A 13,634-nucleotide genomic window follows, 5' to 3' on the forward strand; every position below is an offset into this window, starting at 1 on the left:
CTGACACCTGGACATGTTGCTTCACAGTTCTGTCTCAGTTTCCTGATTTGTAACATGAGGATGAGCACAATTCCTACCCCAGAGAATTGTTATGAATTTTAAATCAGTTAACACATGGAAAACACTTAGAGTGCTTGGCACTGTGTCAGTGTTAGTGACCATTAAACCAAAATCATATGAATCATACCTATTCTGGAGTAACTGTTAAGAAAAAAGGATTTTAGAAGGCTGCATTCTGAAGTATTACTTTTTCTTTATTTTTGCAGTAAAAACAAATTCTTAGTAACAATTTTGGATGGAAAGGATCAGTTTTAATTAGAGAAAATGTCTAATATGGCTTCCCCCAACTTTCAGAGAAGGTAGAATGTTTTTCTAGTTTCTATGTAGCAGGAAAAAGAATAACTACTTGAGCATTGTGTATGTCAGCACTGTGATGCATGCTTGATGCTTAAAGCTGTAAGAATCTTATGAGTGTGTTCCTATACCCATTTTACAGAAGAATAAAGAGGTTCTGACAGCTGAGGAATCTTGCCCATGTTTGGAAGTGGCTGTACTTTATTTGACCCTGAGTTGTCATCCTCCCCCTTCTCCCCCTTGAACACCCTGCTTATACTGAGGGAATACTCTGCCTCCCTGGTGGCTAGAAGGTTGCTGAGCACAGCAGAGGAGAGTTAGTTTGGTTTATTATCATCTTAATCACACTATCTCTTATTGATAGTCCAGTAAATGCATTTCCTTTCAAAGGCAGTTTTAATGTTGATTGACATCTGCTTCTAAGTCAGTTGTCCACAAATAAGGAGCCCAATTCATGGTTTCTTGTTTCTTATGTTTGATCAAGCTTCCCTGCACAAAACCCTCCTTTTACATCTGTAAACAACCAAAGTAACGTACCTGAGTGAGCTAGAGTAGGGCCTGGAATTTCCAGTTGCTCTCTAATTCCATTCAGGAGGGACCCTAGCAGAGGCCTCATCTGATTTGCGTGGCAGGAGTCTCAAGTATTTGAGATGACCTTGAGCAGCAGCTTCTTGTTCTTAGACCACAGAGGTGACGTAATTTAGTGTTTACAGTAGAGCATGGCAGGTATTCTACATCTTTGTTCTTTGGCCTCCAGTAACTGTAGTTGGGGTTTTGTTGTCCTTTCTGGAAGGAACTATCAGTCACATCTTAATCCTAAGCCACACATTTACACTCTTCTGAGTGATAAGCAAATTTGACAAGCAAGATTGAGACAATAATCTTGGTCTTGACTTTAGAGACAGGATTTAGTAAAGGAACTGAATCATACATTATTTATTATTTTGGTCACAGAAGCTGGAAAGTCCCCAATAAGTAAATCTTTAAAAGTTGTTTATTATACCACATACTTTAAGTTGTTTATTATTTATTATTTAGACTCCTAATATTGTACATATTTAGAAAGTAAAGGAAAAATATCTACTATAGAATGTTGCAATTTTATTCAGTGGAAAAATTTTTTTTTTACTGTCCTCATTCTTCTAGAAGAAAATGTTCCACTGAATAATTGATTCCTCTAAAATGAAGCCTTATGTTTTTATGATACTAGAATACCTTTATTATCTAAATAAATGTTAGACATTCCTGGATATTAACTATTTTGTGTAATAAATATTTGATCAAAGGAAAACTCAGACAACTACATTATTCTCAGGTGAAGTTCAGACCATGAATTATGCAGAACCACAGATAATTGCAGATGGTAGAATTAATCACAATATGCAAATAAGCAGCTATTAAGAACTTTATGAAAATTTTCCATGGTTTTGTTCAAATAAAATAGGATGTAAAACTGGAAATGTAACTTTAATTCAGGATGGTAAATACATTATTACAGTTTCACACTTTTTAAAAGAATTGAAACAAATGTAGTCAATTATGATTTTGTAATCTTTCTTTTTATTTAGTATAAAATAAAATAAGTGCATTATTTTTTATAACAAAGAGGCAAAATAAAAACACCACGTCTCCTAGTATTTCATATTCTGGATCTGAAGTTCCTCCTTCTAAAATGTATACTTGGCTTGAAATGATATAAATATTGTCCATATTACTGTTTTATACTTAAACAAATTTTAAAGATTCTACATCATGTCTTGTTAGCTGAGGATAATTAGAACCAGAAAAAGGCCACTTAAAGTGAATCCACTTAAAGGAGACCAAAACTTCATAATACAATGAAAAAAAACTTTGGGACTTTATCTTGCAAAAAAACACAAAAATATTATGAAAATATATTTATTTTAGTTTATATTTAACAAAATTTAGATGATCATTTTGATTATGACTCTCTTAGAATGAGCAATGCAAAAATAAAATGTTGATAGTTTTGAGAGGAATAATTTTTGTACAAAATTGTAATGATTGTACATGTGATACTTTAAAAAACTTTATGTATTATTTTATTAATAATACATTTATTTTTAATTATAGCAGTTTAAAATTTTTTTTCAATTATATTCGCCATACAATAAATTTTAGTTGTACGGTATAGTGATTAGACATTTATATATCTTGAGAAGTGATCACCCGGTAAGTCTAGTGTCCATCTGGCACCATACATAATTACAATACTAGAGGCCCGGTGCATGAAATTCGTGCACGGGGGGGGGGGGGGGGTTGTCCCTCAGCCCAGTCTGCACCCTCTCCAATCTGGGACCCCTTGAGGGATGTCCGACTGCCCGTTTAGGCCCGATCCAAGGACATCCCTCCCAACTGCTTGCCTGTTTGCCTTCCTGATTGCCTCTAACCACTTCTGCCTGCCAGCCTGATCACGCCCTAACCCAGGGGTGGGCAAACTTTTTGACTCGAGGGCCACAATGGGTTCTTAAACTGGACCGGAAGGCCGGAACAAAAGCATGGATGGAGTGTTTGTGTGAACTAATATAAATTCAAAGTAAAGGAGCGGAGGGGAGAGCAAGAGAACTGGATAGAACAGCCGGATCCGGCCCGCGGGCCGTAGTTTGCCCACGGCTGCCCTAACCACTCCCCTACCAGCCTGATTGATGCCTAACTGCTCCCCTGCCAGCCTGTTTGCCCCTAACTGCCCTCTCCTGCAGGCCTGGTCACCCCTAACTGCCCTCCCCTGCAGGACTGGTACCCCCCAATTGCTCTCCCCTGCAAGCCTGGGTCCTCCCCAACTGCCCTTCACTGCAGGCCCAGTCACCTCCAACTTCTCTCCTCTGCCAACCTGGTCACCCCTAACTGCCCTCCCCTGCAGGCTTGATCACCCCCAACTTTCCTCCCTTGCAGTCCTGGTCCCTCCCAACTGCCCTCCCCTGCTGGCCATCTTGTGATGGCCATCTTGTGTCCACATGGGATCAGGATCTTTGACCACATGGGGGCAGCCATCTTGTGTGTTGGAGTGATGGTCAATCTGCATATTACTCTTTTATTAGATAGGATAGAGGCCTGGTGCATGGGTGGGGGCCAGCTGGTTTGTCCTAAAGGGTGTCCTGGATCAGGGTGGGGGTTTCCTTGGGGCATGGGGCTGCCTGGGTGAGGGACCTGTGGTGATTTGCAAGCCGGCCACACCCCCCGGCGACCCAAGCAGAGGCCCTGGTATCTGGGATTTATTTATCTTCTACAATTGGAACTTTGTAGCCTTGAGTGGAGCCAAGCCTTCTGCTCGCTCCGTGGCAGCAGCCATTTCTGTTGGGATTTATGTATCTTCTATAATTGAAACTTTGTAGCCTTAAGCAGAGGCCAAAGCAGGCCAGGGCTGCAGAAGCTTGGCTTCCTCCATCGCCGGGGGCAACCCTAGCCTCCTGCTCTCTCCAGCTCTGTGGCTGCCGCCATTTCTGTTTGGATTTATTTGTCTTCTAAAATTGAAACTTTGTAGCCTGGAGTGGAGGCCTGGACCAGCAAGGGCAGGTGGAAAGCTTGGCTTCCTCCATTGCTGGGGAAACCCAAGCCTCCCTCCTGCTCTCTGTGGCTGCAGCCATCTTGGTTGGGTTTATTTTCATATTCGCTCCTGATTGGCAGGTGGGCGTGGCTTGTGGGTATAGCAGAGGTATGGTCAATTTGCATATTACTCTTTTATTAGATAGGATTATTAATTATACTAGAGGCCCAGTGCACAAAATTCATTCACGGGGGAGGGTGTCCCTCAAGCAGGCCTGTACCCTCTCCAATCTGGGATCCCTCTGGGGATGTCCAACTGCTGGTTTAGGCCAAATCGGGCCTAAACTGGCAGTCAGACATCCCTCTCACAATCCAGGACTGCTGTCTCCTAACTGCTTGCCGGCCTGACTGCCTGATTGCCCCTAACTGCTTCTGCCTGCCAGCCTGATCTCCCACAACTGCCCTCCCCTGCTGGCCTGATTGCCCCCAACTGCCCTCCCCAGCCAGCCTGATCACCCCCAACTGCCCTCCCCTGCCAGCCTGATCACCCCCAACTGTCCTCCCCTGCTGGCCTGATTGCCCACAACTCCCCTCCCTCCCTGCCTGATGGCCCCCACTGCCCCCCCCTGCTGGCCTGATCACCCACAACTGCCCTCCCCTGCCGGACTGATCACCCCCAACTGCCCTCCCCTGCTGGCCTGATCACCCACAACTGCCCTCCCCTGCCGGACTGATCACTCCCAACTGCCCTCCCCTGCTGGCCCGATCACCCACAACTGCCCTCTTCTGCCGCAACCCGCCTCCTCCGCCAGGACCCGCCTCCTCCACACTGCACAGACCCGCAGGACCCCCAGGCCTCACTGCATGGAGCGGCCACCGGGCCCTGCCTCTGCTGTGCGCGCGGCCATCTTGTGGCAGCCATCTTGTGATGATGTGCAAGGGCATGACACCACCTAGGCTTTTATTATATAGGATTTCCTATTCTGTACTTTATAGCCCCATGACTATTTTTATAACTGGGAATTTGCACTCCTTTTTTTTTAATTAAGAATTTTTAATGTTGACATAATTTCAGGTTTCCCCTTTTCCCCACCCTTTGCCCACCTCCACCTTTCATCCCCCTCCCTTGACCTTCACCAAATTTGTTCATGTCCATGGGGTATGCATATAAGTTCTTTAGCTAACCCCTTCATCTTCCTTATCCAGTCATCCCCAACCTTCTCCCCTCAGGCACCGGGCAGTCTGTATCCATACTTCCAGTTCCATTTTGTTCATCAGTTTATTTTGTTCATTAGATTACTCATATTAGTGAGATTATATGGCATTTGTCTTTTTCTGACTGGCTTATTTCACTAAGCATAATATACATCCATGCTATAGTAAAGGGTAAAAGTTCCTTTTTTTCCCCAGTCACATAGTATTCCATTGTATAAATGTACCATAGCTTTTTTAACCACTCATCTACTGATGGGCACTTGGGCTGTTTCCAGATCTTGGCTATTATAAATAATGCTACTATAAACATAGGAGTGCATATATTCTTTCTAATTGGTGTTTTGATATTCTTAGGATATGTTCCCAGAAGTGGGATAGCAGAGTCAAATGGCAGTTCCAGTTTTAATTTTTTGTGGAATCTCCATACTGTTTTCCACAGTGGCTGCATTAGTCTGCATTCCCATCAACAGTACACAAGGGTTCCCTTTTCTCCACATCCTCGCCAGCACTAGTTGTTTGTGATGTACTGATAGTAGCCATTCTGATAGGTGTGAGGTATTTCTCTCTGATAATTAGTGACTTTAAGCTTTTTTTCATATAGGCCATCTGTATGTCCTCTGTGGATAAGTGCCTATTCAGATCCTTTGCCCATTTTTTAATTGGATTGTCTTCCTGGTGTTGAGTTATAGAAATTCTTTATATATTTTGGAAATTAACCCCCTATCTGATGTATCATTGATGAATATGTTCTCCCAAACAGTGGGTTCTCTTTTCATGTTGTTGATGGTTTCTTTTGCTACGCATAAGCTTTTTAACTTGGTGTAGTCCCATTTGTTTATCTTTTCCTGAGTTTCCCTTGATATTGTATACTAGAGGCCTGATGCATGAAAATTCGTGCAAGAGTGGGCCTTCCTTCTCCCAGCTGCCGGCACCAGCTTCTCTCCAGGACCTGGGCTGCTTCCCTCCCCTGGCTGCCCGCAGGCACCCAGGACCCAGCCTGCTTCCCTCGGGCCGTTCGCAGGTACATGGGACCGGCTGGCTTCCCTCCGTCCCCGTCTTCATCTAGAAGGACATCTGGAATGACGTCTGGAAGACATCCAGTCTAATTAGCATATTACCCTTTTATTATTATATATAGAAAACTCTAAAGACTCTACCAAAAAACTACTAGATCTGATAAATGAATTCAGTAAAGTGGCAGGATACAAAATCAACACCCAGATATCATTTTTAACATACCAGAAATGAACTATCTAGAAGAGAAATTAACAAAACAATCCCACTTATTAATGCAACAACAACAAAAATATTAGGTAGCCAGGGATAAATTTAACTCAGGAGATAAAAGACCTGTACTTGGAGAACCATATGACATTGAGAAAAGAAATTAAGGAAGATACAAATAAATGGAAGCATATATCATGTTCGGGGATAGAAGAATTAATATCATTAAAATGTTCATACTGTCTAAAGTAATCTATAAATTCAACACAATTCCTATTAAAATACCAATGGCATTTTTCAGAGAACTATAATAAATATTTCAAAAATTTATACGGAACCCAAAAAGACCCCAAATAGCTATAGCAATCTTGAGAAAGAAGAACAAAGTTGGAGGTATCACAATACTGGATATCAAACTATATTAGAAGGCCATTGTAATCAAAACAGCTTGGTACTGGTAAAAGATCAGGAATATAGACCAGTGGAACACAACAGAGAGCCCAGAAATCAACCCATTCCTTTATGGTCAATTAATATTTGACAAATGAGGCAAGAGCATACAACAGAATAAATACAGTGTCTACAATAAATGGTGTTGGGAAAATTGGACAGGCACATGAAATAAAATGAAACTAGACCACCACTTTATACCATACACAAGAATAAATTCAAACTAGATATAAGACTTAAATGTAAGTCTCAAAACCACAAAAATTCTAGAAGAAAACATAGGCAGTAAAATCTCACACAGCAATATTTTTGCTGACATTGTGGTATTATATGATTCACATTTGACATTTACATCACATCTTCATGATGGTCAGTTTTACAAAAATAGTTGAGGTCTTACTCATTTTTCTTTGAGCCTTTCAGATTCTTGAATATTAAACTCCTTCTGTATTGAAATCCTTATCTTGACACCAACTTGAATTTTTTCTCTTAAATTATTGTTTCCCCATCAAACTGCTCACTCCCCATTTGCCATTGCTTCATTCTGTTTCTGGGCACGTTCCCTAATGTCATTTTGATTAACCTCATAAGATTCTGTATTTGTGGGGAATATTTGCAACTTTACCTTGCAGTGGACATCGGTGCAATGCAAACAGACAGGATCAAGTATAGATGCTGATGGTGAACAAGGACAAAATTTAGACTTAAAAATTTAAGTCATGAAATGGTTGTTTGCTAGGAAGTATTTTAAGGTCTTAAAGGCATGCTTCCTTGGAAAAGCTCCTATCTATGCAGGGATTTGGATAAAGACTTCTCAAATAATGAGGACACCCTGTTTTATTTGCATGAATTCATTGCAGTATGCTCTGTAGAAAAGAGGACAGATCATGACTATGGAAATCCCTAGGCCTGTCTCAGTTCTGCTAGTGAGGCATTGTACGATCAGGACAAGTCACTTCATTTCTTTTGGTATGATTTCACTAGTCTGTAAACGAAAGGTTGAGTTAAAGAACCTTCTAGTCCAGGGGTGGGCAAACTTTTTGACTCGAGGGCCACAATGGGTTCTTAAACTGGACCGGAGGGCCAGAACAAAAGCATGGATGGAGTGTTTGTGTGAACTAATATAAATTCAAAGTAAAGGAGCAGAGGGGAGAGCAAGAGAACCCTCCACTCTTTCTGCTCCGCGGGCCGGATAGAACAGCCGAACAGGCCGGATCCGGCCCGTGGGCCATAGTTTGCCCACGGCTGTTCTAGTCACAACATTCTGTGATTGGATATTTTAAGAGCTTTATCGCTATTTTCATAGAATCCTGGAATTTAATAGTCATCAACCCACTCCTTTTTCTAGTTATATCTATATATATAAAAGGCTAAACAACCGTCCAACCGTTGACTGGTAGCTATGATATGCAATGACCACCAGGGGGCAGACGCTCCTATCGGTAGCTATGACATGCACTGACCACCAGGGGGCAGACCCTCAGCGTAACAGCTGCTGAACTGCAGTGACTTGGCAGTGGCGGTTCTCAGGTGATGCACCCCAGAACCAGAGAGGAGGGAGCCTGATTCTGGGGTGTGTCACCCAAGAACTGCCCTCTCACAATCTGGGACCCCTCAGGGGATGTTGGAGAGCTGGTTTCAGCCTGATCCCTGCAGGCCAGGCCAAGGGACCCCACCTGCCGGAGGGACCCCTGCTCACTCTGCAACGCCCTTCGAGCTGTGGCAGTGGGGAGGGACCGCGGGAGGTTGGCTCCAGGGCATGTCCAGCCCATCTTGCCCAGTCCTGCCCCACTGGCCACCTTCTAATTAATTTCCTTTCAATGTGCGTGAATCTGGGCACTGGGGCACTAGTATATAATCTATATATATAAAAGGCTAAGCGACCATCGCATCCGAAACAACTGAACAGATGACCGAACAGGCTGTGTGGGGTGACCAGGCTGGCAGGGGGTGGTTAGTGAAGGACGACCAAATGACTGAGCAGCAGGCTGCGTGGGGTGACTAGGCTGGCAGGGGGTTTAGTGAGGGGCAACTAAACGACCAAGCAGCAGGCTGTGTGGGGCAACTAGGCCGGCAGGGGGTTAGTGAGGGGTGACCAAACGACTGAGCAGCAGGCTGCATGGGGCTACCAGGCCTGCAGGGGGGACAGTTGGGGGCGACCAGACCTGCAGGGTGGGGCAGTGAGGGGTGACCAGGTTGGCGGGGGGGGGGGGGGCAGTTGGGGACAACCATACCAGCAGAGGGGTGCAGTAAAATGTGACCCGGCTAGTGGGAGGGGGCACTAAGGGGCGACCAGGCCGGCAGGGGGGCAGTTGGGGGCAACTATGCTGGCAGGGGGTGCAATAAAAGGCGACCAGGCTGGTAGGGGGGCACTAAGGGGCGACCAGGGCAGCAGGGGGGCAGTTGGAGGCAACCAGGCCGGGGGGGCAGTTGGGGGTGACCACACTGGCAGGGGATGCAATAAAGGGCAACCAGGCTGTTGGGGGGGCACTAAGGGGCGACCAGGCCAGCAGGGGGGCCTTTGGGGGCAACCAGGCTGGGGGGGCAGTTGGGGGTGACTATGCCTGCCATGGGGAGGGAGTTGGGGGTGACCAGGCCAGCAGGGGGGGCAGTTAGGTGCGATTAGGCAGGCAGGCAGGTGAGCAGTTAGGAGCCAGTGGTCCTGGACTGTGAGAGGGATGTCCGGCTGGCCGATCCCAGGGATCAGGCCTAAACCGGCAGCCGGACATCCCCCGAGGGGTCCCGGATTGGAGAGGGTACAGGCTGGGCTGAGGGGACCCCCCAATGCATGAATTTCATGCACCAGGCCTCTAGTCCTATATAATAAAAGGTTAATATGCAAATTGTCCTTGCGACTGGGAGTTTGACCTGGAGTTCAACCAGGGGATGGGCCCGGCTGGCCAACAGCCCGTGACCCCTCCCCCTGTCCAGCCCCCCCTTACCACCCCCCCACCCCGATCAGGGGCGGGGCTGGCTGGCCAAACACCTGGAGCCCCTCCCCCATCCAGCCCTATCCCCGATCGGCCCAGATCGGGGTGGGCTGGCAAGACCCCACCCATGAACGAATTTGTGCACCAGGCCTCTAGTCTCTATTATAAAAGGTCTGTGGTCCTAACGCTGCAACGACCAAAGACTGGCACAGGTGGGCAGGGCTGCGAGTACGGCAGGGCGAGACAGTGTGGGTGGGCGGGGCCGCGTGATTTTGCGTGCTGGGCTTCTAGTATGTATACTGTACGTTATAATTTCAGTAGCTACTTCCATATGTAATCATACTTTTGGTAAAGTTGTAATCAGCACTTTCAAACAAACTTAAATTCTAGTCTTTTCAATGGTGTTACCTCTTATAAGTGTTTTCCTATTTTTTTCTTTTTCACATTTATCTGTTTTAATGGCTGCTTGATAGTTTATTGAGTACATATGTTTTAATATATTTAAATATGTCTTGCCCAATGTATTCTGGCAACTGAGCATCTCTGTATGTTAGAGCTTTAGGGGGCCATGTTACTGTAGACATCTCTGTAGCAGACAGTTATTTCAAAAATTCATCTCACATGCAGCACAGTCCTGGGTGCATTTCCGTACTTCAGTGCCGTTTGCTGCTGCTGCAGACAGGAAGAAACAAACTCAGGCAAAGCTTCTGGCTGAGTGAAGCAGGGGGAGGAACAAGGAAAACAAATTGTGTTTCGCTGCTGCTATGCAGGGAAAATCCTGGGGAGTCTGGTGTTTAATAACAAAGGAAGCAGAGAACAACTCAGAAAACCAGATTCTGGATGACATCTTCAGGTACCTGGTTGCCCCTGAACATCATACCTAATATCCAATCACCTGGGAAGGTTGGTGACTGGTGACTCCTGAAGGTACACTCTGTCTGGTCCAGAGAACAAAGCTAGAGAGGAGGCCATCAGGGCAGCAAAGTAGCCATAGACTAAATGAGTTAATCATACATTATTAAAAATTACAGCACTTTTCATTTTAACTCCAGATCTTGGACATTTTCAATGAACCCTTGGGGAATAATTTGTTCATCCATTATAACTGGATCTGTTACCTCTTATCAAGATAAAGGAAACTTGGCCCTAGCTGGTTTGGCTCAGTGGATAGAGCATCAGCCTGTGGACTGAAGGGTCCTGGGTTCGATTCCGGTCAAGGGCACATGCCAGGATTTCGGGCTAGATCCCCAGTGTGGGACATGCAGGAAGCAGCTGATCAATGATTCTCTCTCATCATTGATGTTTCTATCTCTCTCTCCCCTCTCTCTTTGTCTCTGAAATAAAAAAATAAATGTGAAAAAGATTTAAATAAAAAGATAAGGGAAACTTGAAACTAATACAAAATAATATTAAATGTGCACTATAATGTAAAAAATGCCTAAAAATGTAAAAAGAAAAAGATAAAAGAAGCATACTGCACACTTTTCCCTTCCTACTTGTAGTATCGACTTTGGTCTGTGCATGTGGTCACTTCCTCTGCACATGTGGGTGAACTGTTTGCAATGCTTATTTCACATAACTTGTCACAACACCGTGGTGGTTATTGGGCAAGAAAGGGAACTAAGCTTTGATGAAATTGGGGTAACCTGGTTATTTAAAGCAGCTAATGCAAATGTTTCAAGTTAAGTCAGGTTAAGGTAGATTCACTAAAGGCAATTTTAGTTATGATTCAAATTGTCAACTAGAAAAAAACTAGAGAATTATAAAAATTATATGTCCATTTTAAATTTCACTGTGCTGGTTCACATGGGACTGAAGCATGCTGATAAACTAGGAGAAGTTCAGTATTTTCAGAGGTTTACTTAAGCACAACTAATTTGTTCTGTGTCACGTATGTGTATGTTTCTCAGCTTTGGAAGTTACATCCTACAATTCCTTAATCTTTTTTTTTTTTTTTTTTTCAGATTCTAGCTACATTGAAGACTGGTTGTTTTCTAAAATTAGAGAAGTCCGTGAAGTGATGGTGACTTCTTTTTGAGGTTCGAGTACTAGAATAAAGGTAATTGTTGATGATTTCAGAATTTGTTTGCAATATTGTCGTAGAGGCTAACTACAAACAAAAACCATGACTTCGAATATTTTTTTCTCACCGAAAAATAACTAGTATTCTGATTTAGTTATGATTTTTAAAAAACAAAACCTAGCATGTCTTTCTTAAATAAGCGTTTGCAGGTGGGTATACCTGAGGATTACAGTGTAACCTAGCGAGGCAGTTTACTCCTTTTCTTAGATCACATCCCCAGGGACATCCCCCATGCCTGTTCTGTGTGACATCCCACATTTAGAGAGAAAATGCGAGAGTTCAGGCATAAGTTACAGAAAGACCACTACAGTGTAGGGACTCATTTTAATGACACACAAATTTGGTAAAACCTAATAACCAGCTGCTTTCCCATTTTCCCCAGTCCCAGCTCATTTAAGCCCTGTGACAACTGATGGCCTCACGTTACAACAGCGGTTATTTCTTTGGCTGGGCTCCAGGAGTAGCTCCTGTCCCAGCCAGCTAATCCTAAGCTGGTTATCCTCTCCAGGTCAGATTTTTTTTTTTTCTAGATGCCCTCGGTTCTCCTATTTCCCAGAACTCTCAGCCAGGAGCTTAGGTCTCAGAAACTGTTTTTCAAAAGATCATCTTTCTAAAATCTATTCACAATATTTTTTTCTTAGGGACAACCACAGTTCCTGCTCACCAGTTCTCAAAGTAGCAATTTATTTTCCCCTCTAAGTGTTCTGCTTAATGGCTGGATTTAGTTAAAAAAGAAATCATATTTAAATTCATACTAGTATACTTTTTTTGAAAAAATTGATTTCAGAGAGAGACAGAAACACTGATGTGAGAGAGAAACATCAATCAGTTGTCTCCTGCACGTGCCCTGAGCAGGGGTTGAACCCTCAATCTGGGTATGTGCCCTTGACCAGGAATCGAATTGCCATCTTTTGGACAATGCTCCATCCAACTGAACCACACTAGCCAGGGCATACTGATATACTTTCTAATCATGTTGGTCCCAGGGTCAGTGGGTTGAGGTTATAAAGAAGTATCAGGAGAATTTTTGAAATCTCTCTAATGTTCACGTTACTTTTCCTGGAGGTAGCTCTCCCTAGATAGAGATGTTTGTGTAGAAACTGGACACCTGTCTGACCAGGATATTGCTGAAGGAGAGCCTGGCTGAATTGGGAAGAAGGTTTTCTAGGTCTGTTTAATCCCAAAGGAATTCTACAGTTTCTCAATTGATGGTCCAAAGGAAGCAAACAGTTCCTTCCCGCCACCCAACCCACACACACACATTTAAAAAATTAAGCAAAGAATTAAACTAGATTATTGCACTTGGTGCGTCTGTCATGCTTTTGGGGTGACTTTCCTGATACTCTCATTCTGAAGCATATTTCCTGAATGGCTCCCTCTTAGACCTCATGACCTTGGAGGGCTGTCCTGAGAGAGAATTTTTTGTGGAAACACTTCTGTGGTGATGAGCTGCTCAGAGGGTGCTTCAGGGCAACTGTCTGAAGTGTGTCTGTGGTTTGCTAGGTTGGTAGGGAGGTTACCATGAGTTGATTACACACCTGGCTGTTAGGATCTTAGCTTGGTCTTTGAACCCCACCCACTTTGCCACCCTTGGGGACAGCAAAGAGCATCAACATTAAACATGAGAAACTGTAGAATTCCTTTGGGATTAAACAGACCTAGAAAACCTTCTTCCCTAGTGTCTCCTTAGGCCAAGCCTCCCATTGACGGTTCCTTGGGGACAGCAAAGAGCATCAACATTAAACATGAAAAAAGCGCCATGTGCTAACCATTTTTGAAAATATCTAAATGTCCGCCATGACCATCTATGGAGGTAATATACACTTGAGCCTATAAAGGCATATTTGAGTTTTAATCAAGTTTTTATGCTCCCA

General features: G+C 44.0%; 1 long non-coding RNA gene across 1 annotated transcript in view; it reads left to right on the plus strand.

Moving 5' to 3' along the window:
* The window catches only part of LOC308253427, a 94,296-nt gene that overhangs the window by 43,294 nt on the left and 37,368 nt on the right, over positions 1-13,634 (plus strand). Inside the window, exon 2 of the long non-coding RNA XR_013961131.1 lies at positions 11,642-11,736. This is a non-coding gene — a long non-coding RNA (uncharacterized lncRNA). The remainder of the gene's footprint in view (positions 1-11,641; positions 11,737-13,634) is intronic.

The sequence above is a fragment of the Plecotus auritus genome (assembly GCF_963455305.1).
Source record: "Plecotus auritus genome assembly, chromosome: 1".
In the NCBI taxonomy this organism is placed as follows: domain Eukaryota; kingdom Metazoa; phylum Chordata; class Mammalia; order Chiroptera; family Vespertilionidae; genus Plecotus; species Plecotus auritus.